This window comes from Phyllobates terribilis, unplaced genomic scaffold (genome assembly GCF_046119375.1).
Source record: "Phyllobates terribilis strain yellow unplaced genomic scaffold, ASM4611937v1 Scaffold_40__1_contigs__length_11209783, whole genome shotgun sequence".
Lineage (NCBI taxonomy): Eukaryota > Metazoa > Chordata > Amphibia > Anura > Dendrobatidae > Phyllobates > Phyllobates terribilis.
In genome coordinates, this window is record NW_027362800.1 from 7,557,102 (window position 1) to 7,582,294 (window position 25,193).

General features: G+C 45.4%; 18 non-coding genes and 2 pseudogenes across 18 annotated transcripts; all 20 read right to left on the reverse strand.

Annotated features, from left to right (window-relative positions):
- Positions 1-194: 194 nt before the first annotated feature.
- On the reverse strand, positions 195-385 carry LOC141189173 (U2 spliceosomal RNA). The gene has a single exon (XR_012263241.1). It is a non-coding gene; the product is annotated as a U2 spliceosomal RNA (small nuclear RNA).
- A 1,121-nt stretch (positions 386-1,506) lies between these two features.
- On the reverse strand, positions 1,507-1,697 carry LOC141189174 (U2 spliceosomal RNA). The gene has a single exon (XR_012263242.1). It is a non-coding gene; the product is annotated as a U2 spliceosomal RNA (small nuclear RNA).
- A 1,121-nt stretch (positions 1,698-2,818) lies between these two features.
- LOC141189176 (U2 spliceosomal RNA) lies at positions 2,819-3,009 on the reverse strand. Its single transcript, XR_012263244.1, has one exon. It is a non-coding gene; the product is annotated as a U2 spliceosomal RNA (small nuclear RNA).
- Positions 3,010-4,130: 1,121 nt separating this feature from the next.
- On the reverse strand, positions 4,131-4,321 carry LOC141189177 (U2 spliceosomal RNA). Its single transcript, XR_012263245.1, has one exon. It is a non-coding gene; the product is annotated as a U2 spliceosomal RNA (small nuclear RNA).
- A 1,116-nt stretch (positions 4,322-5,437) lies between these two features.
- Positions 5,438-5,628, reverse strand: LOC141189178 (U2 spliceosomal RNA). The gene has a single exon (XR_012263246.1). It is a non-coding gene; the product is annotated as a U2 spliceosomal RNA (small nuclear RNA).
- A 1,120-nt stretch (positions 5,629-6,748) lies between these two features.
- On the reverse strand, positions 6,749-6,939 carry LOC141189179 (U2 spliceosomal RNA). The gene has a single exon (XR_012263247.1). It is a non-coding gene; the product is annotated as a U2 spliceosomal RNA (small nuclear RNA).
- A 1,121-nt stretch (positions 6,940-8,060) lies between these two features.
- Positions 8,061-8,251, reverse strand: LOC141189180 (U2 spliceosomal RNA). The gene has a single exon (XR_012263248.1). It is a non-coding gene; the product is annotated as a U2 spliceosomal RNA (small nuclear RNA).
- Positions 8,252-9,373: 1,122 nt separating this feature from the next.
- On the reverse strand, positions 9,374-9,564 carry LOC141186800 (U2 spliceosomal RNA). The gene has a single exon (XR_012261045.1). It is a non-coding gene; the product is annotated as a U2 spliceosomal RNA (small nuclear RNA).
- Positions 9,565-10,684: 1,120 nt separating this feature from the next.
- Positions 10,685-10,875, reverse strand: LOC141189182 (U2 spliceosomal RNA). Its single transcript, XR_012263250.1, has one exon. It is a non-coding gene; the product is annotated as a U2 spliceosomal RNA (small nuclear RNA).
- A 1,120-nt stretch (positions 10,876-11,995) lies between these two features.
- LOC141184700 (U2 spliceosomal RNA) lies at positions 11,996-12,186 on the reverse strand. The gene has a single exon (XR_012259431.1). It is a non-coding gene; the product is annotated as a U2 spliceosomal RNA (small nuclear RNA).
- Positions 12,187-13,305: 1,119 nt separating this feature from the next.
- On the reverse strand, positions 13,306-13,496 carry LOC141184702 (U2 spliceosomal RNA). Its single transcript, XR_012259433.1, has one exon. It is a non-coding gene; the product is annotated as a U2 spliceosomal RNA (small nuclear RNA).
- A 1,120-nt stretch (positions 13,497-14,616) lies between these two features.
- Positions 14,617-14,807, reverse strand: LOC141185481 (U2 spliceosomal RNA). The gene has a single exon (XR_012260140.1). It is a non-coding gene; the product is annotated as a U2 spliceosomal RNA (small nuclear RNA).
- A 1,119-nt stretch (positions 14,808-15,926) lies between these two features.
- LOC141189183 (U2 spliceosomal RNA) lies at positions 15,927-16,117 on the reverse strand. Its single transcript, XR_012263251.1, has one exon. It is a non-coding gene; the product is annotated as a U2 spliceosomal RNA (small nuclear RNA).
- A 1,122-nt stretch (positions 16,118-17,239) lies between these two features.
- LOC141189184 (U2 spliceosomal RNA) lies at positions 17,240-17,430 on the reverse strand. The gene has a single exon (XR_012263252.1). It is a non-coding gene; the product is annotated as a U2 spliceosomal RNA (small nuclear RNA).
- A 1,120-nt stretch (positions 17,431-18,550) lies between these two features.
- Positions 18,551-18,741, reverse strand: LOC141189185 (U2 spliceosomal RNA). Its single transcript, XR_012263253.1, has one exon. It is a non-coding gene; the product is annotated as a U2 spliceosomal RNA (small nuclear RNA).
- Positions 18,742-19,864: 1,123 nt separating this feature from the next.
- LOC141189186 (U2 spliceosomal RNA) lies at positions 19,865-20,055 on the reverse strand. The gene has a single exon (XR_012263254.1). It is a non-coding gene; the product is annotated as a U2 spliceosomal RNA (small nuclear RNA).
- A 1,125-nt stretch (positions 20,056-21,180) lies between these two features.
- LOC141189189 (U2 spliceosomal RNA) lies at positions 21,181-21,371 on the reverse strand. Its single transcript, XR_012263256.1, has one exon. It is a non-coding gene; the product is annotated as a U2 spliceosomal RNA (small nuclear RNA).
- Positions 21,372-22,492: 1,121 nt separating this feature from the next.
- LOC141185899 (U2 spliceosomal RNA) lies at positions 22,493-22,672 on the reverse strand (annotated as a pseudogene).
- A 795-nt stretch (positions 22,673-23,467) lies between these two features.
- On the reverse strand, positions 23,468-23,559 carry LOC141186297 (U2 spliceosomal RNA; annotated as a pseudogene).
- A 1,121-nt stretch (positions 23,560-24,680) lies between these two features.
- On the reverse strand, positions 24,681-24,871 carry LOC141189190 (U2 spliceosomal RNA). The gene has a single exon (XR_012263257.1). It is a non-coding gene; the product is annotated as a U2 spliceosomal RNA (small nuclear RNA).
- Positions 24,872-25,193: the final 322 nt, after the last annotated feature.

A 25,193-nucleotide genomic window follows, 5' to 3' on the forward strand; every position in this document is an offset into this window, starting at 1 on the left:
GGCAATGCAATGCACAGTTGCTGAAGTTGAACCAAAATGAGCTTGTCATCTGGCTTCTGCAACTTTTAACATGAAAAATCCAATGAGGAGAAGAAAAGCAAAGCCAAAGAGTCCATCCCAAAATCCGACAAACAAGCAAAATGAACAAAAAGCATTGAATTCAATTCTTTCTGATTTTAGAAACTGCATTAAAGAAGGGGTGCACCGGTCCTGGAGATACTGCAATACCAGGTCAATGCGTGGAGTGGACAGAGCAAGCTCTTTTTCCATCTCCCTGTTCTAAAAATCCATTTAATATATGGTCCCCAGATAGGGGACGTATCAGATATTAAACTGATAAGAACAGATACTACACTTGATCTTAGCCAAAAGGCCGAGAAGCGATAACCAGAATTGGTTTCCGACTACGGTGCCACCCAAGGATTCTGAAAAGTCCATTTGTGGAGATGGCCACCTGGACTCCCGTTAAGAAGACATGCTGTCAACCTCTAGATCCCTCACATGCCTGCACTTTTCGGCTTGCTGCTGCTGCAATCCACGCGTTTTAGATCTGCATAACTCCACCTCTTTTAGCACAGTACCCTCAACCACCGGCTGTTCCCACCCGCCTCAACACCGTTGGAAGGGAGGAGAACCAATTAAGGCGGGGGGGGGGGGTGGAACGAGCAGCTGTCTACCCTTAGCAGGAGGGTTGCTGATTAATTACCTCTCCTGCTGCTGCTGCTGCTGGCTGTCCAGCAGCAGACTGAAGGTGGCTGCTGCTGTGCGCAGGTATATAAAGGCTCAGAGCCTATTATGACACGCGCAGCCAGCGTTCCATTGCCACATTCCGTCTACTGCAGGCGGGATACCTGGATGGCTGAATGTCACTGAGAAGCTCACAGAGACCGCCATAAGCAACAGTTTAAAAGAATGCCACAGACTAATCAACCAAACTTTTTGGGTTGGTTTCTCTTTTATAGTCTGCAGGCATTAAATGAAAGAAGTCAGTGTTCCAGCAGAGGGAGACAACGTTTCAGAAAAGGCATTGTAGCAAACCAAAAAGAAATTTTAAGCGCAGCAGAGTAACCAGCTCACATACCTGTTAGCTCAGGTGAGTTTAAAAGGCTGCTGTTGATAACAAGGGCATTTGCTAAATAGATGGTGTGTGTGCAACAATATACTGAAAGGTCAATTATATTGTGCAGCTTATCTCACCACCTGTAGTTATTTAGGTGAAAGCTCCAAAATGCTTGCCTAATATGTCTGTTTATCCAAAAGGAAGTATAGAGGGAGAGCTAGATAGATAGCATTGCATTACATTACATTACATGGCAATGCAATGCACAGTTGCTGAAGTTGAACCAAAATGAGCTTGTCATCTGGCTTCTGCAACTTTTAACATGAAAAATCCAATGAGGAGAAGAAAAGCAAAGCCAAAGAGTCCATCCCAAAATCCGACAAACAAGCAAAATGAACAAAAAGCATTGAATTCAATTCTTTCTGATTTTAGAAACTGCATTAAAGAAGGGGTGCACCGGTCCTGGAGATACTGCAATACCAGGTCAATGCGTGGAGTGGACAGAGCAAGCTCTTTTTCCATCTCCCTGTTCTAAAAATCCATTTAATATATGGTCCCCAGATAGGGGACGTATCAGATATTAAACTGATAAGAACAGATACTACACTTGATCTTAGCCAAAAGGCCGAGAAGCGATAACCAGAATTGGTTTCCGACTACGGTGCCACCCAAGGATTCTGAAAAGTCCATTTGTGGAGATGGCCACCTGGACTCCCGTTAAGAAGACATGCTGTCAACCTCTAGATCCCTCACATGCCTGCACTTTTCGGCTTGCTGCTGCTGCAATCCACGCGTTTTAGATCTGCATAACTCCACCTCTTTTAGCACAGTACCCTCAACCCCCGGCTGTTCCCACCCGCCTCAACACCGTTGGAAGGGAGGAGAACCAATTAAGGCGGGGGGGGGGGTGGAACGAGCAGCTGTCTACCCTTAGCAGGAGGGTTGCTGATTAATTACCTCTCCTGCTGCTGCTGCTGCTGGCTGTCCAGCAGCAGACTGAAGGTGGCTGCTGCTGTGCGCAGGTATATAAAGGCTCAGAGCCTATTATGACACGCGCAGCCAGCGTTCCATTGCCACATTCCGTCTACTGCAGGCGGGATACCTGGATGGCTGAATGTCACTGAGAAGCTCACAGAGACCGCCATAAGCAACAGTTTAAAAGAATGCCACAGACTAATCAACCAAACTTTTTGGGTTGGTTTCTCTTTTATAGTCTGCAGGCATTAAATGAAAGAAGTCAGTGTTCCAGCAGAGGGAGACAACGTTTCAGAAAAGGCATTGTAGCAAACCAAAAAAGAAATTTTAAGCGCAGCAGAGTAACCAGCTCACATACCTGTTAGCTCAGGTGAGTTTAAAAGGCTGCTGTTGATAACAAGGGCATTTGCTAAATAGATGGTGTGTGTGCAACAATATACTGAAAGGTCAATTATATTGTGCAGCTTATCTCACCACCTGTAGTTATTTAGGTGAAAGCTCCAAAATGCTTGCCTAATATGTCTGTTTATCCAAAAGGAAGTATAGAGGGAGAGCTAGATAGATAGCATTGCATTACATTACATTACATGGCAATGCAATGCACAGTTGCTGAAGTTGAACCAAAATGAGCTTGTCATCTGGCTTCTGCAACTTTTAACATGAAAAATCCAATGAGGAGAAGAAAAGCAAAGCCAAAGAGTCCATCCCAAAATCCGACAAACAAGCAAAATGAACAAAAAGCATTGAATTCAATTCTTTCTGATTTTAGAAACTGCATTAAAGAAGGGGTGCACCGGTCCTGGAGATACTGCAATACCAGGTCAATGCGTGGAGTGGACAGAGCAAGCTCTTTTTCCATCTCCCTGTTCTAAAAATCCATTTAATATATGGTCCCCAGATAGGGGACGTATCAGATATTAAACTGATAAGAACAGATACTACACTTGATCTTAGCCAAAAGGCCGAGAAGCGATAACCAGAATTGGTTTCCGACTACGGTGCCACCCAAGGATTCTGAAAAGTCCATTTGTGGAGATGGCCACCTGGACTCCCGTTAAGAAGACATGCTGTCAACCTCTAGATCCCTCACATGCCTGCACTTTTCGGCTTGCTGCTGCTGCAATCCACGCGTTTTAGATCTGCATAACTCCACCTCTTTTAGCACAGTACCCTCAACCCCCGGCTGTTCCCACCCGCCTCAACACCGTTGGAAGGGAGGAGAACCAATTAAGGCGGGGGGGGGGGTGGAACGAGCAGCTGTCTACCCTTAGCAGGAGGGTTGCTGATTAATTACCTCTCCTGCTGCTGCTGCTGCTGGCTGTCCAGCAGCAGACTGAAGGTGGCTGCTGCTGTGCGCAGGTATATAAAGGCTCAGAGCCTATTATGACACGCGCAGCCAGCGTTCCATTGCCACATTCCGTCTACTGCAGGCGGGATACCTGGATGGCTGAATGTCACTGAGAAGCTCACAGAGACCGCCATAAGCAACAGTTTAAAAGAATGCCACAGACTAATCAACCAAACTTTTTGGGTTGGTTTCTCTTTTATAGTCTGCAGGCATTAAATGAAAGAAGTCAGTGTTCCAGCAGAGGGAGACAACGTTTCAGAAAAGGCATTGTAGCAAACCAAAAAAGAAATTTTAAGCGCAGCAGAGTAACCAGCTCACATACCTGTTAGCTCAGGTGAGTTTAAAAGGCTGCTGTTGATAACAAGGGCATTTGCTAAATAGATGGTGTGTGTGCAACAATATACTGAAAGGTCAATTATATTGTGCAGCTTATCTCACCACCTGTAGTTATTTAGGTGAAAGCTCCAAAATGCTTGCCTAATATGTCTGTTTATCCAAAAGGAAGTATAGAGGGAGAGCTAGATAGATAGCATTGCATTACATTACATTACATGGCAATGCAATGCACAGTTGCTGAAGTTGAACCAAAATGAGCTTGTCATCTGGCTTCTGCAACTTTTAACATGAAAAATCCAATGAGGAGAAGAAAAGCAAAGCCAAAGAGTCCATCCCAAAATCCGACAAACAAGCAAAATGAACAAAAAGCATTGAATTCAATTCTTTCTGATTTTAGAAACTGCATTAAAGAAGGGGTGCACCGGTCCTGGAGATACTGCAATACCAGGTCAATGCGTGGAGTGGACAGAGCAAGCTCTTTTTCCATCTCCCTGTTCTAAAAATCCATTTAATATATGGTCCCCAGATAGGGGACGTATCAGATATTAAACTGATAAGAACAGATACTACACTTGATCTTAGCCAAAAGGCCGAGAAGCGATAACCAGAATTGGTTTCCGACTACGGTGCCACCCAAGGATTCTGAAAAGTCCATTTGTGGAGATGGCCACCTGGACTCCCGTTAAGAAGACATGCTGTCAACCTCTAGATCCCTCACATGCCTGCACTTTTCGGCTTGCTGCTGCTGCAATCCACGCGTTTTAGATCTGCATAACTCCACCTCTTTTAGCACAGTACCCTCAACCCCCGGCTGTTCCCACCCGCCTCAACACCGTTGGAAGGGAGGAGAACCAATTAAGGCGGGGGGGGGGGGTGGAACGAGCAGCTGTCTACCCTTAGCAGGAGGGTTGCTGATTAATTACCTCTCCTGCTGCTGCTGGCTGTCCAGCAGCAGACTGAAGGTGGCTGCTGCTGTGCGCAGGTATATAAAGGCTCAGAGCCTATTATGACACGCGCAGCCAGCGTTCCATTGCCACATTCCGTCTACTGCAGGCGGGATACCTGGATGGCTGAATGTCACTGAGAAGCTCACAGAGACCGCCATAAGCAACAGTTTAAAAGAATGCCACAGACTAATCAACCAAACTTTTTGGGTTGGTTTCTCTTTTATAGTCTGCAGGCATTAAATGAAAGAAGTCAGTGTTCCAGCAGAGGGAGACAACGTTTCAGAAAAGGCATTGTAGCAAACCAAAAAAGAAATTTTAAGCGCAGCAGAGTAACCAGCTCACATACCTGTTAGCTCAGGTGAGTTTAAAAGGCTGCTGTTGATAACAAGGGCATTTGCTAAATAGATGGTGTGTGTGCAACAATATACTGAAAGGTCAATTATATTGTGCAGCTTATCTCACCACCTGTAGTTATTTAGGTGAAAGCTCCAAAATGCTTGCCTAATATGTCTGTTTATCCAAAAGGAAGTATAGAGGGAGAGCTAGATAGATAGCATTGCATTACATTACATTACATGGCAATGCAATGCACAGTTGCTGAAGTTGAACCAAAATGAGCTTGTCATCTGGCTTCTGCAACTTTTAACATGAAAAATCCAATGAGGAGAAGAAAAGCAAAGCCAAAGAGTCCATCCCAAAATCCGACAAACAAGCAAAATGAACAAAAAGCATTGAATTCAATTCTTTCTGATTTTAGAAACTGCATTAAAGAAGGGGTGCACCGGTCCTGGAGATACTGCAATACCAGGTCAATGCGTGGAGTGGACAGAGCAAGCTCTTTTTCCATCTCCCTGTTCTAAAAATCCATTTAATATATGGTCCCCAGATAGGGGACGTATCAGATATTAAACTGATAAGAACAGATACTACACTTGATCTTAGCCAAAAGGCCGAGAAGCGATAACCAGAATTGGTTTCCGACTACGGTGCCACCCAAGGATTCTGAAAAGTCCATTTGTGGAGATGGCCACCTGGACTCCCGTTAAGAAGACATGCTGTCAACCTCTAGATCCCTCACATGCCTGCACTTTTCGGCTTGCTGCTGCTGCAATCCACGCGTTTTAGATCTGCATAACTCCACCTCTTTTAGCACAGTACCCTCAACCCCCGGCTGATCCCACCCGCCTCAACACCGTTGGAAGGGAGGAGAACCAATTAAGGCGGGGGGGGGGTGGAACGAGCAGCTGTCTACCCTTAGCAGGAGGGTTGCTGATTAATTACCTCTCCTGCTGCTGCTGCTGCTGGCTGTCCAGCAGCAGACTGAAGGTGGCTGCTGCTGTGCGCAGGTATATAAAGGCTCAGAGCCTATTATGACACGCGCAGCCAGCGTTCCATTGCCACATTCCGTCTACTGCAGGCGGGATACCTGGATGGCTGAATGTCACTGAGAAGCTCACAGAGACCGCCATAAGCAACAGTTTAAAAGAATGCCACAGACTAATCAACCAAACTTTTTGGGTTGGTTTCTCTTTTATAGTCTGCAGGCATTAAATGAAAGAAGTCAGTGTTCCAGCAGAGGGAGACAACGTTTCAGAAAAGGCATTGTAGCAAACCAAAAAAGAAATTTTAAGCGCAGCAGAGTAACCAGCTCACATACCTGTTAGCTCAGGTGAGTTTAAAAGGCTGCTGTTGATAACAAGGGCATTTGCTAAATAGATGGTGTGTGTGCAACAATATACTGAAAGGTCAATTATATTGTGCAGCTTATCTCACCACCTGTAGTTATTTAGGTGAAAGCTCCAAAATGCTTGCCTAATATGTCTGTTTATCCAAAAGGAAGTATAGAGGGAGAGCTAGATAGATAGCATTGCATTACATTACATTACATGGCAATGCAATGCACAGTTGCTGAAGTTGAACCAAAATGAGCTTGTCATCTGGCTTCTGCAACTTTTAACATGAAAAATCCAATGAGGAGAAGAAAAGCAAAGCCAAAGAGTCCATCCCAAAATCCGACAAACAAGCAAAATGAACAAAAAGCATTGAATTCAATTCTTTCTGATTTTAGAAACTGCATTAAAGAAGGGGTGCACCGGTCCTGGAGATACTGCAATACCAGGTCAATGCGTGGAGTGGACAGAGCAAGCTCTTTTTCCATCTCCCTGTTCTAAAAATCCATTTAATATATGGTCCCCAGATAGGGGACGTATCAGATATTAAACTGATAAGAACAGATACTACACTTGATCTTAGCCAAAAGGCCGAGAAGCGATAACCAGAATTGGTTTCCGACTACGGTGCCACCCAAGGATTCTGAAAAGTCCATTTGTGGAGATGGCCACCTGGACTCCCGTTAAGAAGACATGCTGTCAACCTCTAGATCCCTCACATGCCTGCACTTTTCGGCTTGCTGCTGCTGCAATCCACGCGTTTTAGATCTGCATAACTCCACCTCTTTTAGCACAGTACCCTCAACCCCCGGCTGTTCCCACCCGCCTCAACACCGTTGGAAGGGAGGAGAACGAATTAAGGCGGGGGGGGGGGTGGAACGAGCAGCTGTCTACCCTTAGCAGGAGGGTTGCTGATTAATTACCTCTCCTGCTGCTGCTGCTGCTGGCTGTCCAGCAGCAGACTGAAGGTGGCTGCTGCTGTGCGCAGGTATATAAAGGCTCAGAGCCTATTATGACACGCGCAGCCAGCGTTCCATTGCCACATTCCGTCTACTGCAGGCGGGATACCTGGATGGCTGAATGTCACTGAGAAGCTCACAGAGACCGCCATAAGCAACAGTTTAAAAGAATGCCACAGACTAATCAACCAAACTTTTTGGGTTGGTTTCTCTTTTATAGTCTGCAGGCATTAAATGAAAGAAGTCAGTGTTCCAGCAGAGGGAGACAACGTTTCAGAAAAGGCATTGTAGCAAACCAAAAAAGAAATTTTAAGCGCAGCAGAGTAACCAGCTCACATACCTGTTAGCTCAGGTGAGTTTAAAAGGCTGCTGTTGATAACAAGGGCATTTGCTAAATAGATGGTGTGTGTGCAACAATATACTGAAAGGTCAATTATATTGTGCAGCTTATCTCACCACCTGTAGTTATTTAGGTGAAAGCTCCAAAATGCTTGCCTAATATGTCTGTTTATCCAAAAGGAAGTATAGAGGGAGAGCTAGATAGATAGCATTGCATTACATTACATTACATGGCAATGCAATGCACAGTTGCTGAAGTTGAACCAAAATGAGCTTGTCATCTGGCTTCTGCAACTTTTAACATGAAAAATCCAATGAGGAGAAGAAAAGCAAAGCCAAAGAGTCCATCCCAAAATCCGACAAACAAGCAAAATGAACAAAAAGCATTGAATTCAATTCTTTCTGATTTTAGAAACTGCATTAAAGAAGGGGTGCACCGGTCCTGGAGATACTGCAATACCAGGTCAATGCGTGGAGTGGACAGAGCAAGCTCTTTTTCCATCTCCCTGTTCTAAAAATCCATTTAATATATGGTCCCCAGATAGGGGACGTATCAGATATTAAACTGATAAGAACAGATACTACACTTGATCTTAGCCAAAAGGCCGAGAAGCGATAACCAGAATTGGTTTCCGACTACGGTGCCACCCAAGGATTCTGAAAAGTCCATTTGTGGAGATGGCCACCTGGACTCCCGTTAAGAAGACATGCTGTCAACCTCTAGATCCCTCACATGCCTGCACTTTTCGGCTTGCTGCTGCTGCAATCCACGCGTTTTAGATCTGCATAACTCCACCTCTTTTAGCACAGTACCCTCAACCCCCGGCTGTTCCCACCCGCCTCAACACCGTTGGAAGGGAGGAGAACCAATTAAGGCGGGGGGGGGGGGTGGAACGAGCAGCTGTCAACCCTTAGCAGGAGGGTTGCTGATTAATTACCTCTCCTGCTGCTGCTGCTGCTGGCTGTCCAGCAGCAGACTGAAGGTGGCTGCTGCTGTGCGCAGGTATATAAAGGCTCAGAGCCTATTATGACACGCGCAGCCAGCGTTCCATTGCCACATTCCGTCTACTGCAGGCGGGATACCTGGATGGCTGAATGTCACTGAGAAGCTCACAGAGACCGCCATAAGCAACAGTTTAAAAGAATGCCACAGACTAATCAACCAAACTTTTTGGGTTGGTTTCTCTTTTATAGTCTGCAGGCATTAAATGAAAGAAGTCAGTGTTCCAGCAGAGGGAGACAACGTTTCAGAAAAGGCATTGTAGCAAACCAAAAAAGAAATTTTAAGCGCAGCAGAGTAACCAGCTCACATACCTGTTAGCTCAGGTGAGTTTAAAAGGCTGCTGTTGATAACAAGGGCATTTGCTAAATAGATGGTGTGTGTGCAACAATATACTGAAAGGTCAATTATATTGTGCAGCTTATCTCACCACCTGTAGTTATTTAGGTGAAAGCTCCAAAATGCTTGACTAATATGTCTGTTTATCCAAAAGGAAGTATAGAGGGAGAGCTAGATAGATAGCATTGCATTACATTACATTACATGGCAATGCAATGCACAGTTGCTGAAGTTGAACCAAAATGAGCTTGTCATCTGGCTTCTGCAACTTTTAACATGAAAAATCCAATGAGGAGAAGAAAAGCAAAGCCAAAGAGTCCATCCCAAAATCCGACAAACAAGCAAAATGAACAAAAAGCATTGAATTCAATTCTTTCTGATTTTAGAAACTGCATTAAAGAAGGGGTGCACCGGTCCTGGAGATACTGCAATACCAGGTCAATGCGTGGAGTGGACAGAGCAAGCTCTTTTTCCATCTCCCTGTTCTAAAAATACATTTAATATATGGTCCCCAGATAGGGGACGTATCAGATATTAAACTGATAAGAACAGATACTACACTTGATCTTAGCCAAAAGGCCGAGAAGCGATAACCAGAATTGGTTTCCGACTACGGTGCCACCCAAGGATTCTGAAAAGTCCATTTGTGGAGATGGCCACCTGGACTCCCGTTAAGAAGACATGCTGTCAACCTCTAGATCCCTCACATGCCTGCACTTTTCGGCTTGCTGCTGCTGCAATCCACGCGTTTTAGATCTGCATAACTCCACCTCTTTTAGCACAGTACCCTCAACCCCCGGCTGTTCCCACCCGCCTCAACACCGTTGGAAGGGAGGAGAACCAATTAAGGCGGGGGGGGGGGTGGAACGAGCAGCTGTCTACCCTTAGCAGGAGGGTTGCTGATTAATTACCTCTCCTGCTGCTGCTGCTGCTGGCTGTCCAGCAGCAGACTGAAGGTGGCTGCTGCTGTGCGCAGGTATATAAAGGCTCAGAGCCTATTATGACACGCGCAGCCAGCGTTCCATTGCCACATTCCGTCTACTGCAGGCGGGATACCTGGATGGCTGAATGTCACTGAGAAGCTCACAGAGACCGCCATAAGCAACAGTTTAAAAGAATGCCACAGACTAATCAACCAAACTTTTTGGGTTGGTTTCTCTTTTATAGTCTGCAGGCATTAAATGAAAGAAGTCAGTGTTCCAGCAGAGGGAGACAACGTTTCAGAAAAGGCATTGTAGCAAACCAAAAAGAAATTTTAAGCGCAGCAGAGTAACCAGCTCACATACCTGTTAGCTCAGGTGAGTTTAAAAGGCTGCTGTTGATAACAAGGGCATTTGCTAAATAGATGGTGTGTGTGCAACAATATACTGAAAGGTCAATTATATTGTGCAGCTTATCTCACCACCTGTAGTTATTTAGGTGAAAGCTCCAAAATGCTTGCCTAATATGTCTGTTTATCCAAAAGGAAGTATAGAGGGAGAGCTAGATAGATAGCATTGCATTACATTACATTACATGGCAATGCAATGCACAGTTGCTGAAGTTGAACCAAAATGAGCTTGTCATCTGGCTTCTGCAACTTTTAACATGAAAAATCCAATGAGGAGAAGAAAAGCAAAGCCAAAGAGTCCATCCCAAAATCCGACAAACAAGCAAAATGAACAAAAAGCATTGAATTCAATTCTTTCTGATTTTAGAAACTGCATTAAAGAAGGGGTGCACCGGTCCTGGAGATACTGCAATACCAGGTCAATGCGTGGAGTGGACAGAGCAAGCTCTTTTTCCATCTCCCTGTTCTAAAAATCCATTTAATATATGGTCCCCAGATAGGGGACGTATCAGATATTAAACTGATAAGAACAGATACTACACTTGATCTTAGCCAAAAGGCCGAGAAGCGATAACCAGAATTGGTTTCCGACTACGGTGCCACCCAAGGATTCTGAAAAGTCCATTTGTGGAGATGGCCACCTGGACTCCCGTTAAGAAGACATGCTGTCAACCTCTAGATCCCTCACATGCCTGCACTTTTCGGCTTGCTGCTGCTGCAATCCACGCGTTTTAGATCTGCATAACTCCACCTCTTTTAGCACAGTACCCTCAACCCCCGGCTGTTCCCACCCGCCTCAACACCGTTGGAAGGGAGGAGAACCAATTAAGGCGGGGGGGGGGTGGAACGAGCAGCTGTCTACCCTTAGCAGGAGGGTTGCTGATTAATTACCTCTCCTGCTGCTGCTGCTGCTGGCTGTCCAGCAGCAGACTGAAGGTGGCTGCTGCTGTGCGCAGGTATATAAAGGCTCAGAGCCTATTATGACACGCGCAGCCAGCGTTCCATTGCCACATTCCGTCTACTGCAGGCGGGATACCTGGATGGCTGAATGTCACTGAGAAGCTCACAGAGACCGCCATAAGCAACAGTTTAAAAGAATGCCACAGACTAATCAACCAAACTTTTTGGGTTGGTTTCTCTTTTATAGTCTGCAGGCATTAAATGAAAGAAGTCAGTGTTCCAGCAGAGGGAGACAACGTTTCAGAAAAGGCATTGTAGCAAACCAAAAAAGAAATTTTAAGCGCAGCAGAGTAACCAGCTCACATACCTGTTAGCTCAGGTGAGTTTAAAAGGCTGCTGTTGATAACAAGGGCATTTGCTAAATAGATGGTGTGTGTGCAACAATATACTGAAAGGTCAATTATATTGTGCAGCTTATCTCACCACCTGTAGTTATTTAGGTGAAAGCTCCAAAATGCTTGCCTAATATGTCTGTTTATCCAAAAGGAAGTATAGAGGGAGAGCTAGATAGATAGCATTGCATTACATTACATTACATGGCAATGCAATGCACAGTTGCTGAAGTTGAACCAAAATGAGCTTGTCATCTGGATTCTGCAACTTTTAACATGAAAAATCCAATGAGGAGAAGAAAAGCAAAGCCAAAGAGTCCATCCCAAAATCCGACAAACAAGCAAAATGAACAAAAAGCATTGAATTCAATTCTTTCTGATTTTAGAAACTGCATTAAAGAAGGGGTGCACCGGTCCTGGAGATACTGCAATACCAGGTCAATGCGTGGAGTGGACAGAGCAAGCACTTTTTCCATCTCCCTGTTCTAAAAATCCATTTAATATATGGTCCCCAGATAGGGGACGTATCAGATATTAAACTGATAAGAACAGATACTACACTTGATCTTAGCCAAAAGGCCGAGAAGCGATAACCAGAATTGGTTTCCGACTACGGTGCCACCCAAGGATTCTGAAAAGTCCATTTGTGGAGATGGCCACCTGGACTCCCGTTAAGAAGACATGCTGTCAACCTCTAGATCCCTCACATGCCTGCACTTTTCGGCTTGCTGCTGCTGCAATCCACGCGTTTTAGATCTGCATAACTCCACCTCTTTTAGCACAGTACCCTCAACCCCCGGCTGTTCCCACCCGCCTCAACACCGTTGGAAGGGAGGAGAACCAATTAAGGCGGGGGGGGGTGGAACGAGCAGCTGTCTACCCTTAGCAGGAGGGTTGCTGATTAATTACCTCTCCTGCTGCTGCTTCTGCTGGCTGTCCAGCAGCAGACTGAAGGTGGCTGCTGCTGTGCGCAGGTATATAAAGGCTCAGAGCCTATTATGACACGCGCAGCCAGCGTTCCATTGCCACATTCCGTCTACTGCAGGCGGGATACCTGGATGGCTGAATGTCACTGAGAAGCTCACAGAGACCGCCATAAGCAACAGTTTAAAAGAATGCCACAGACTAATCAACCAAACTTTTTGGGTTGGTTTCTCTTTTATAGTCTGCAGGCATTAAATGAAAGAAGTCAGTGTTCCAGCAGAGGGAGACAACGATTCAGAAAAGGCATTGTAGCAAACCAAAAAAGAAATTTTAAGCGCAGCAGAGTAACCAGCTCACATACCTGTTAGCTCAGGTGAGTTTAAAAGGCTGCTGTTGATAACAAGGGCATTTGCTAAATAGATGGTGTGTGTGCAACAATATACTGAAAGGTCAATTATATTGTGCAGCTTATCTCACCACCTGTAGTTATTTAGGTGAAAGCTCCAAAATGCTTGCCTAATATGTCTGTTTATCCAAAAGGAAGTATAGAGGGAGAGCTAGATAGATAGCATTGCATTACATTACATTACATGGCAATGCAATGCACAGTTGCTGAAGTTGAACCAAAATGAGCTTGTCATCTGGCTTCTGCAACTTTTAACATGAAAAATCCAATGAGGAGAAGAAAAGCAAAGCCAAAGAGTCCATCCCAAAATCCGACAAACAAGCAAAATGAACAAAAAGCATTGAATTCAATTCTTTCTGATTTTAGAAACTGCATTAAAGAAGGGGTGCACCGGTCCTGGAGATACTGCAATACCAGGTCAATGCGTGGAGTGGACAGAGCAAGCACTTTTTCCATCTCCCTGTTCTAAAAATCCATTTAATATATGGTCCCCAGATAGGGGACGTATCAGATATTAAACTGATAAGAACAGATACTACACTTGATCTTAGCCAAAAGGCCGAGAAGCGATAACCAGAATTGGTTTCCGACTACGGTGCCACCCAAGGATTCTGAAAAGTCCATTTGTGGAAATGGCCACCTGGACTCCCGTTAAGAAGACATGCTGTCAACCTCTAGATCCCTCACATGCCTGCACTTTTCGGCTTGCTGCTGCTGCAATCCACGCGTTTTAGATCTGCATAACTCCACCTCTTTTAGCACAGTACCCTCAACCCCCGGCTGTTCCCACCCGCCTCAACACCGTTGGAAGGGAGGAGAACCAATTAAGGCGGGGGGGGGGTGGAACGAGCAGCTGTCTACCCTTAGCAGGAGGGTTGCTGATTAATTACCTCTCCTGCTGCTGCTGCTGCTGGCTGACCAGCAGCAGACTGAAGGTGGCTGCTGCTGTGCGCAGGTATATAAAGGCTCAGAGCCTATTATGACACGCGCAGCCAGCGTTCCATTGCCACATTCCGTCTACTGCAGGCGGGATACCTGGATGGCTGAATGTCACTGAGAAGCTCACAGAGACCGCCATAAGCAAAAGTTTAAAAGAATGCCACAGACTAATCAACCAAACTTTTTGGGTTGGTTTCTCTTTTATAGTCTGCAGGCATTAAATGAAAGAAGTCAGTGTTCCAGCAGAGGGAGACAATGTTTCAGAAAAGGCATTGTAGCAAACCAAAAAAGAAATTTTAAGCGCAGCAGAGTAACCAGCTCACATACCTGTTAGCTCAGGTGAGTTTAAAAGGCTGCTGTTGATAACAAGGGCATTTGCTAAATAGATGGTGTGTGTGCAACAATATACTGAAAGGACAATTATATTGTGCAGCTTATCTCACCACCTGTAGTTATTTAGGTGAAAGCTCCAAAATGCTTGCCTAATATGTCTGTTTATCCAAAAGGAAGTATAGAGGGAGAGCTAGATAGATAGCATTGCATTACATTACATTACATGGCAATGCAATGCACAGTTGCTGAAGTTGAACCAAAATGAGCTTGTCATCTGGCTTCTGCAACTTTTAACATGAAAAATCCAATGAGGAGAAGAAAAGCAAAGCCAAAGAGTCCATCCCAAAATCCGACAAACAAGCAAAATGAACAAAAAGCATTGAATTCAATTCTTTCTGATTTTAGAAACTGCATTAAAGAAGGGGTGCACCGGTCCTGGAGATACTGCAATACCAGGTCAATGCGTGGAGTGGACAGAGCAAGCTCTTTTTCCATCTCCCTGTTCTAAAAATCCATTTAATATATGGTCCCCAGATAGGGGACGTATCAGATATTAAACTGAAAAGAACAGATATTACACTTGATCTTAGCCAAAAGGCCGAGAAGCGATAACCAGAATTGGTTTCCGACTACGGTGCCACCCAAGGATTCTGAAAAGTCCATTTGTGGAGATGGCCACCTGGACTCCCGTTAAGAAGACATGCTGTCAACCTCTAGATCCCTCACATGCCTGCACTTTTCGGCTTGCTGCTGCTGCAATCCACGCGTTTTAGATCTGCATAACTCCACCTCTTTTAGCACAGTACCCTCAACCCCCGGCTGTTCCCACCCGCCTCAACACCGTTGGAAGGGAGGAGAACCAATTAAGGCGGGGGGGGGTGGAACGAGCAGCTGTCTACCCTTAGCAGGAGGGTTGCTGATTAATTACCTCTCCTGCTGCTGCTGCTGCTGGCTGTCCAGCAGCAGACTGAAGGTGGCTGCTGCTGTGCGCAGGTATATAAAGGCTCAGAGCCTATTATGACACGCGCAGCCAGCGTTCCATTGCCACATTCCGTCTACTGCAGGCGGGATACCTGGATGGCTGAATGTCACTGAGAAGCTCACAGAGACCGCCATAAGCAACAGTTTAAAAGAATGCCACAGACTAATCAACCAAACTTTTTGGGTTGGTTTCTCTTTTATAGTCTGCAGGCATTAAATGAAAGAAGTCAGTGTTCCAGCAGAGGGAGACAACGTTTCAGAAAAGGCATTGTAGCAAACCAAAAAAGAAATTTTAAGCGCAGCAGAGTAACCAGCTCACATACCTGTTAGCTCAGGTGAGTTTAAAAGGCTGCTGTTGATAACAAGGGCATTTGCTAAATAGATGGTGTGTGTGCAACAATATACTGAAAGGTCAATTATATTGTGCAGCTTATCTCACCACCTGTAGTTATTTAGGTGAAAGCTCCAAAATGCTTGCCTAATATGTCTGTTTATCCAAAAGGAAGTATAGAGGGAGAGCTAGATAGATAGCATTGCATTACATTACATTACATGGCAATGCAATGCACAGTTGCTGAAGTTGAACCAAAATGAGCTTGTCATCTGGCTTCTGCAACTTTTAACATGAAAAATCCAATGAGGAGAAGAAAAGCAAAGCCAAAGAGTCCATCCCAAAATCCGACAAACAAGCAAAATGAACAAAAAGCATTGAATTCAATTCTTTCTGATTTTAGAAACTGCATTAAAGAAGGGGTGCACCGGTCCTGGAGATACTGCAATACCAGGTCAATGCGTGGAGTGGACAGAGCAAGCTCTTTTTCCATCTCCCTGTTCTAAAAATCCATTTAATATATGGTCCCCAGATAGGGGACGTATCAGATATTAAACTGATAAGAACAGATACTACACTTGATCTTAGCCAAAAGGCCGAGAAGCGATAACCAGAATTGGTTTCCGACTACGGTGCCACCCAAGGATTCTGAAAAGTCCATTTGTGGAGATGGCCACCTGGACTCCCGTTAAGAAGACATGCTGTCAACCTCTAGATCCCTCACATGCCTGCACTTTTCGGCTTGCTGCTGCTGCAATCCACGCGTTTTAGATCTGCATAACTCCACCTCTTTTAGCACAGTACCCTCAACCCCCGGCTGTTCCCACCCGCCTCAACACCGTTGGAAGGGAGGAGAACCAATTAAGGCGGGGGGGGGGGGTGGAACGAGCAGCTGTCTACCCTTAGCAGGAGGGTTGCTGATTAATTACCTCTCCTGCTGCTGCTGCTGCTGGCTGTCCAGCAGCAGACTGAAGGTGGCTGCTGCTGTGCGCAGGTATATAAAGGCTCAGAGCCTATTATGACACGCGCAGCCAGCGTTCCATTGCCACATTCCGTCTACTGCAGGCGGGATACCTGGATGGCTGAATGTCACTGAGAAGCTCACAGAGACCGCCATAAGCAACAGTTTAAAAGAATGCCACAGACTAATCAACCAAACTTTTTGGGTTGGTTTCTCTTTTATAGTCTGCAGGCATTAAATGAAAGAAGTCAGTGTTCCAGCAGAGGGAGACAACGTTTCAGAAAAGGCATTGTAGCAAACCAAAAAAGAAATTTTAAGCGCAGCAGAGTAACCAGCTCACATACCTGTTAGCTCAGGTGAGTTTAAAAGGCTGCTGTTGATAACAAGGGCATTTGCTAAATAGATGGTGTGTGTGCAACAATATACTGAAAGGTCAATTATATTGTGCAGCTTATCTCACCACCTGTAGTTATTTAGGTGAAAGCTCCAAAATGCTTGCCTAATATGTCTGTTTATCCAAAAGGAAGTATAGAGGGAGAGCTAGATAGATAGCATTGCATTACATTACATTACATGGCAATGCAATGCACAGTTGCTGAAGTTGAACCAAAATGAGCTTGTCATCTGGCTTCTGCAACTTTTAACATGAAAAATCCAATGAGGAGAAGAAAAGCAAAGCCAAAGAGTCCATCCCAAAATCCGACAAACAAGCAAAATGAACAAAAAGCATTGAATTCAATTCTTTCTGATTTTAGAAACTGCATTAAAGAAGGGGTGCACCGGTCCTGGAGATACTGCAATACCAGGTCAATGCGTGGAGTGGACAGAGCAAGCTCTTTTTCCATCTCCCTGTTCTAAAAATCCATTTAATATATGGTCCCCAGATAGGGGACGTATCAGATATTAAACTGATAAGAACAGATACTACACTTGATCTTAGCCAAAAGGCCGAGAAGCGATAACCAGAATTGGTTTCCGACTACGGTGCCACCCAAGGATTCTGAAAAGTCCATTTGTGGAGATGGCCACCTGGACTCCCGTTAAGAAGACATGCTGTCAACCTCTAGATCCCTCACATGCCTGCACTTTTCGGCTTGCTGCTGCTGCAATCCACGCGTTTTAGATCTGCATAACTCCACCTCTTTTAGCACAGTACCCTCAACCCCCGGCTGTTCCCACCCGCCTCAACACCGTTGGAAGGGAGGAGAACCAATTAAGGCGGGGGGGGGGTGGAACGAGCAGCTGTCTACCCTTAGCAGGAGGGTTGCTGATTAATTACCTCTCCTGCTGCTGCTGCTGCTGGCTGTCCAGCAGCAGACTGAAGGTGGCTGCTGCTGTGCGCAGGTATATAAAGGCTCAGAGCCTATTATGACACGCGCAGCCAGCGTTCCATTGCCACATTCCGTCTACTGCAGGCGGGATACCTGGATGGCTGAATGTCACTGAGAAGCTCACAGAGACCGCCATAAGCAACAGTTTAAAAGAATGCCACAGACTAATCAACCAAACTTTTTGGGTTGGTTTCTCTTTTATAGTCTGCAGGCATTAAATGAAAGAAGTCAGTGTTCCAGCAGAGGGAGACAACGTTTCAGAAAAGGCATTGTAGCAAACCAAAAAAGAAATTTTAAGCGCAGCAGAGTAACCAGCTCACATACCTGTTAGCTCAGGTGAGTTTAAAAGGCTGCTGTTGATAACAAGGGCATTTGCTAAATAGATGGTGTGTGTGCAACAATATACTGAAAGGTCAATTATATTGTGCAGCTTATCTCACCACCTGTAGTTATTTAGGTGAAAGCTCCAAAATGCTTGCCTAATATGTCTGTTTATCCAAAAGGAAGTATAGAGGGAGAGCTAGATAGATAGCATTGCATTACATTACATTACATGGCAATGCAATGCACAGTTGCTGAAGTTGAACCAAAATGAGCTTGTCATCTGGCTTCTGCAACTTTTAACATGAAAAATCCAATGAGGAGAAGAAAAGCAAAGCCAAAGAGTCCATCCCAAAATCCGACAAACAAGCAAAATGAACAAAAAGCATTGAATTCAATTCTTTCTGATTTTAGAAACTGCATTAAAGAAGGGGTGCACCGGTCCTGGAGATACTGCAATACCAGGTCAATGCGTGGAGTGGACAGAGCAAGCTCTTTTTCCATCTCCCTGTTCTAAAAATCCATTTAATATATGGTCCCCAGATAGGGGACGTATCAGATATTAAACTGATAAGAACAGATACTACACTTGATCTTAGCCAAAAGGCCGAGAAGCGATAACCAGAATTGGTTTCCGACTACGGTGCCACCCAAGGATTCTGAAAAGTCCATTTGTGGAGATGGCCACCTGGACTCCCGTTAAGAAGACATGCTGTCAACCTCTAGATCCCTCACATGCCTGCACTTTTCGGCTTGCTGCTGCTGCAATCCACGCGTTTTAGATCTGCATAACTCCACCTCTTTTAGCACAGTACCCTCAACCCCCGGCTGTTCCCACCCGCCTCAACACCGTTGGAAGGGAGGAGAACCAATTAAGGCGGGGGGGGGGGGGGTGGAACGAGCAGCTGTCTACCCTTAGCAGGAGGGTTGCTGATTAATTACCTCTCCTGCTGCTGCTGCTGCTGGCTGTCCAGCAGCAGACTGAAGGTGGCTGCTGCTGTGCGCAGGTATATAAAGGCTCAGAGCCTATTATGACACGCGCAGCCAGCGTTCCATTGCCACATTCCGTCTACTGCAGGCGGGATACCTGGATGGCTGAATGTCACTGAGAAGCTCACAGAGACTGCCATAAGCAACAGTTTAAAAGAATGCCACAGACTATCAACCAAACTTTTTGGGTTGGTTTCTCTTTTATAGTCTGCAGGCATTAAATGAAAGAAGTCAGTGTTCCAGCAGAGGGAGACAACGTTTCAGAAAAGGCATTGTAGCAAACCAAAAAAGAAATTTTAAGCGCAGCAGAGTAACCAGCTCACATACCTGTTAGCTCAGGTGAGTTTAAAAGGCTGCTGTTGATAACAAGGGCATTTGCTAAATAGATGGTGTGTGTGCAACAATATACTGAAAGGTCAATTATATTGTGCAGCTTATCTCACCACCTGTAGTTATTTAGGTGAAAGCTCCAAAATGCTTGCCTAATATGTCTGTTTATCCAAAAGGAAGTATAGAGGGAGAGCTAGATAGATAGCATTGCATTACATTACATTACATGGCAATGCAATGCACAGTTGCTGAAGTTGAACCAAAATGAGCTTGTCATCTGGCTTCTGCAACTTTTAACATGAAAAATCCAATGAGGAGAAGAAAAGCAAAGCCAAAGAGTCCATCCCAAAATCCGACAAACAAGCAAAATGAACAAAAAGCATTGAATTCAATTCTTTCTGATTTTAGAAACTGCATTAAAGAAGGGGTGCACCGGTCCTGGAGATACTGCAATACCAGGTCAATGCGTGGAGTGGACAGAGCAAGCTCTTTTTCCATCTCCCTGTTCTAAAAATCCATTTAATATATGGTCCCCAGATAGGGGACGTATCAGATATTAAACTGATAAGAACAGATACTACACTTGATCTTAGCCAAAAGGCCGAGAAGCGATAACCAGAATTGGTTTCCGACTACGGTGCCACCCAAGGATTCTGAAAAGTCCATTTGTGGAGATGGCCACCTGAACTCCCGTTAAGAAGACATGCTGTCAACCTCTAGATCCCTCACATGCCTGCACTTTTCGGCTTGCTGCTGCTGCAATCCACGCGTTTTAGATCTGCATAACTCCACCTTTTTTAGCACAGTACCCTCAACCCCCGGCTGTTCCCACCCGCCTCAACACCGTTGGAAGGGAGGAGAACCAATTAAGGCGGGGGGGGGGGGGGGTGGAACGAGCAGCTGTCTACCCTTAGCAGGAGGGTTGCTGATTAATTACCTCTCCTGCTGCTGCTGCTGCTGGCTGTCCAGCAGCAGACTGAAGGTGGCTGCTGCTGTGCGCAGGTATATAAAGGCTCAGAGCCTATTATGACACGCGCAGCCAGCGTTCCATTGCCACATTCCGTCTACTGCAGGCGGGATACCTGGATGGCTGAATGTCACTGAGAAGCTCACAGAGACCGCCATAAGCAACAGTTTAAAAGAATGCCACAGACTAATCAACCAAACTTTTTGGGTTGGTTTCTCTTTTATAGTCTGCAGGCATTAAATGAAAGAAGTCAGTGTTCCAGCAGAGGGAGACAACGTTTCAGAAAAGGCATTGTAGCAAACCAAAAAAGAAATTTTAAGCGCAGCAGAGTAACCAGCTCACATACCTGTTAGCTCAGGTGAGTTTAAAAGGCTGCTGTTGATAACAAGGGCATTTGCTAAATAGATGGTGTGTGTGCAACAATATACTGAAAAGTCAATTATATTGTGCAGCTTATCTCACCACCTGTAGTTATTTAGGTGAAAGCTCCAAAATGCTTGCCTAATATGTCTGTTTATCCAAAAGGAAGTATAGAGGGAGAGCTAGATAGATAGCATTGCATTACATTACATTACATGGCAATGCAATGCACAGTTGCTGAAGTTGAACCAAAATGAGCTTGTCATCTGGCTTCTGCAACTTTTAACATGAAAAATCCAATGAGGAGAAGAAAAGCAAAGCCAAAGAGTCCATCCCAAAATCCGACAAACAAGCAAAATGAACAAAAAGCATTGAATTCAATTCTTTCTGATTTTAGAAACTGCATTAAAGAAGGGGTGCACCGGTCCTGGAGATACTGCAATACCAGGTCAATGCGTGGAGTGGACAGAGCAAGCTCTTTTTCCATCTCCCTGTTCTAAAAATCCATTTAATATATGGTCCCCAGATAGGGGACGTATCAGATATTAAACTGATAAGAACAGATACTACACTTGATCTTAGCCAAAAGGCCGAGAAGCGATAACCAGAATTGGTTTCCGACTACGGTGCCACCCAAGGATTCTGAAAAGTCCATTTGTGGAGATGGCCACCTGGACTCCCGTTAAGAAGACATGCTGTCAACCTCTAGATCCCTCACATGCCTGCACTTTTCGGCTTGCTGCTGCTGCAATCCACGCGTTTTAGATCTGCATAACTCCACCTTTTTTAGCACAGTACCCTCAACCCCCGGCTGTTCCCACCCGCCTCAACACCGTTGGAAGGGAGGAGAACCAATTAAGGCGGGGGGGGGGGTGGAACGAGCAGCTGTCTACCCTTAGCAGGAGGGTTGCTGATTAATTACCTCTCCTGCTGCTGCTGCTGCTGGCTGTCCAGCAGCAGACTGAAGGTGGCTGCTGCTGTGCGCAGGTATATAAAGGCTCAGAGCCTATTATGACACGCGCAGCCAGCGTTCCATTGCCACATTCCGTCTACTGCAGGCGGGATACCTGGATGGCTGAATGTCACTGAGAAGCTCACAGAGACCGCCATAAGCAACAGTTTAAAAGAATGCCACAGACTAATCAACCAAACTTTTTGGGTTGGTTTCTCTTTTATAGTCTGCAGGCATTAAATGAAAGAAGTCAGTGTTCCAGCAGAGGGAGACAACGTTTCAGAAAAGGCATTGTAGCAAACCAAAAAAGAAATTTTAAGCGCAGCAGAGTAACCAGCTCACATACCTGTTAGCTCAGGTGAGTTTAAAAGGCTGCTGTTGATAACAAGGGCATTTGCTAAATAGATGGTGTGTGTGCAACAATATACTGAAAAGTCAATTATATTGTGCAGCTTATCTCACCACCTGTAGTTATTTAGGTGAAAGCTCCAAAATGCTTGCCTAATATGTCTGTTTATCCAAAAGGAAGTATAGAGGGAGAGCTAGATAGATAGCATTGCATTACATTACATTACATGGCAATGCAATGCACAGTTGCTGAAGTTGAACCAAAATGAGCTTGTCATCTGGCTTCTGCAACTTTTAACATGAAAAATCCAATGAGGAGAAGAAAAGCAAAGCCAAAGAGTCCATCCCAAAATCCGACAAACAAGCAAAATGAACAAAAAGCATTGAATTCAATTCTTTCTGATTTTAGAAACTGCATTAAAGAAGGGGTGCACCGGTCCTGGAGATACTGCAATACCAGGTCAATGCGTGGAGTGGACAGAGCAAGCTCTTTTTCCATCTCCCTGTTCTAAAAATCCATTTAATATATGGTCCCCAGATAGGGGACGTATCAGATATTAAACTGATAAGAACAGATTTTTTTTTTTTTTATCGAAAGCCTGAATTCGTATACAAAACCCGAGTGCGCTTAAAAAAGTGACAAGTGCCACAAAAAAAGTGCACTAGGATGCTGGTCTTCTTGAAACCCTCTCCAAAAGGAGAAGGGTCCCCCAAACCATTCCCCGTCCCTCCGAGCCAAAAGGCCACAGCGAGGAACAGGGACAAAAAGCCACCTCCAGCCGAAGCCAGAGGCGACCCAATCTTACCCCCAGCACCTGCCCGAGTTCTCACCCGAGCAAGGCACTGGGAGCCAAAGACTGTGCTCCCCTCCCGGAAGAGGGGAGCAAACAACGCTCTCCTCCCGAAAGAGGAGAGCCAGGGGGGTTCAGGGGGGAGCGGAACCTGATGGCCACACACTCCCCCCCTAGACCTGCCAAGAGAGGAACCCGTAAGGAAACCGCATCCCGACAAAATCCTAGTAGGACGTGACACACGTGAATAAGTGGACACACAGTGACAAAGAAATTAAATAAATAGTGAAGGTTTCACAGTATAATACTGCCCGGACCTTCGACCGGGAATTGAAAAATTCCCCATCCTAAGGCCAGAAGGCCCGGAATAAGGGTGTGTGCGAAGAAAGAAAATTTGAAGTGCTTGTGCAAATGTGCCATAAACTCAAGTGGGGTTCCCAATCCCAGTGAGTTAAGGCACCCCAGGGTCACCACTCCTGGGGCACTTCACACTTCGGGCTTTCGATCTTCCCCGGCCCAATGGCGTCGATCCTGGGGGGCCATGCTTTCCACCAGATGACTATATTAGCCACCTGGCGTACTAACAAGCGCCTAAACCCCAGTGTGCATAATGTATCAATCTACTAGGGCGGCCAACATCCAAAACCGCCTTTTCTAAAGATACTACACTTGATCTTAGCCAAAAGGCCGAGAAGCGATAACCAGAATTGGTTTCCGACTACGGTGCCACCCAAGGATTCTGAAAAGTCCATTTGTGGAGATGGCCACCTGGACTCCCGTTAAGAAGACATGCTGTCAACCTCTAGATCCCTCACATGCCTGCACTTTTCGGCTTGCTGCTGCTGCAATCCACGCGTTTTAGATCTGCATAACTCCACCTCTTTTAGCACAGTACCCTCAACCCCCGGCTGTTCCCACCCGCCTCAACACCGTTGGAAGGGAGGAGAACCAATTAAGGCGGGGGGGGGGGTGGAACGAGCAGCTGTCTACCCTTAGCAGGAGGGTTGCTGATTAATTACCTCTCCTGCTGCTGCTGCTGCTGGCTGTCCAGCAGCAGACTGAAGGTGGCTGCTGCTGTGCGCAGGTATATAAAGGCTCAGAGCCTATTATGACACGCGCAGCCAGCGTTCCATTGCCACATTCCGTCTACTGCAGGCGGGATACCTGGATGGCTGAATGTCACTGAGAAGCTCACAGAGACCGCCATAAGCAACAGTTTAAAAGAATGCCACAGACTAATCAACCAAACTTTTTGGGTTGGTTTCTCTTTTATAGTCTGCAGGCATTAAATGAAAGAAGTCAGTGTTCCAGCAGAGGGAGACAACGTTTCAGAAAAGGCATTGTAGCAAACCAAAAAAGAAATTTTAAGCGCAGCAGAGTAACCAGCTCACATACCTGTTAGCTCAGGTGAGTTTAAAAGGCTGCTGTTGATAACAAGGGCATTTGCTAAATAGATGGTGTGTGTGCAACAATATACTGAAAGGTCAATTATATTGTGCAGCTTATCTCACCACCTGTAGTTATTTAGGTGAAAGCTCCAAAATGCTTGCCTAATATGTCTGTTTATCCAAAAGGAAGTATAGAGGGAGAGCTAGATAGATAGCATTGCATTACATTACATTACATGGCAATGCAATGCACAGTTGCTGAAGTTGAACCAAAATGAGCTTGTCATCTGGCTTCTGCAACTTTTAACATGAAAAATCCAATGAGGAGAAGAAAAGCAAAGCCAAAGAGTCCATCCCAAAATCCGACAAACAAGCAAAATGAACAAAAAGCATTGAATTCAATTCTTTCTGATTTTAGAAACTGCATTAAAGAAGGGGTGCACCGGTCCTGGAGATACTGCAATACCAGGTCAATGCGTGGAGTGGACAGAGCAAGCTCTTTTTCCATCTCCCTGTTCTAAAAATCCATTTAATATATGGTCCCCAGATAGGGGACGTATCAGATATTAAACTGATAAGAACAGATACTACACTTGATCTTAGCCAAAAGGCCGAGAAGCGATAACCAGAATTGGTTTCCGACTACGGTGCCACCCAAGGATTCTGAAAAGTCCATTTGTGGAGATGGCCACCTGGACTCCCGTTAAGAAGACATGCTGTCAACCTCTAGATCCCTCACATGCCTGCACTTTTCGGCTTGCTGCTGCTGCAATCCACGCGTTTTAGATCTGCATAACTCCACCTCTTTTAGCACAGTACCCTCAACCCCCGGCTGTTCCCACCCGCCTCAACACCGTTGGAAGGGAGGAGAACCAATTAAGGCGGGGGGGGGGGGTGGAACGAGCAGCTGTCTACCCTTAGCAGGAGGGTTGCTGATTAATTACC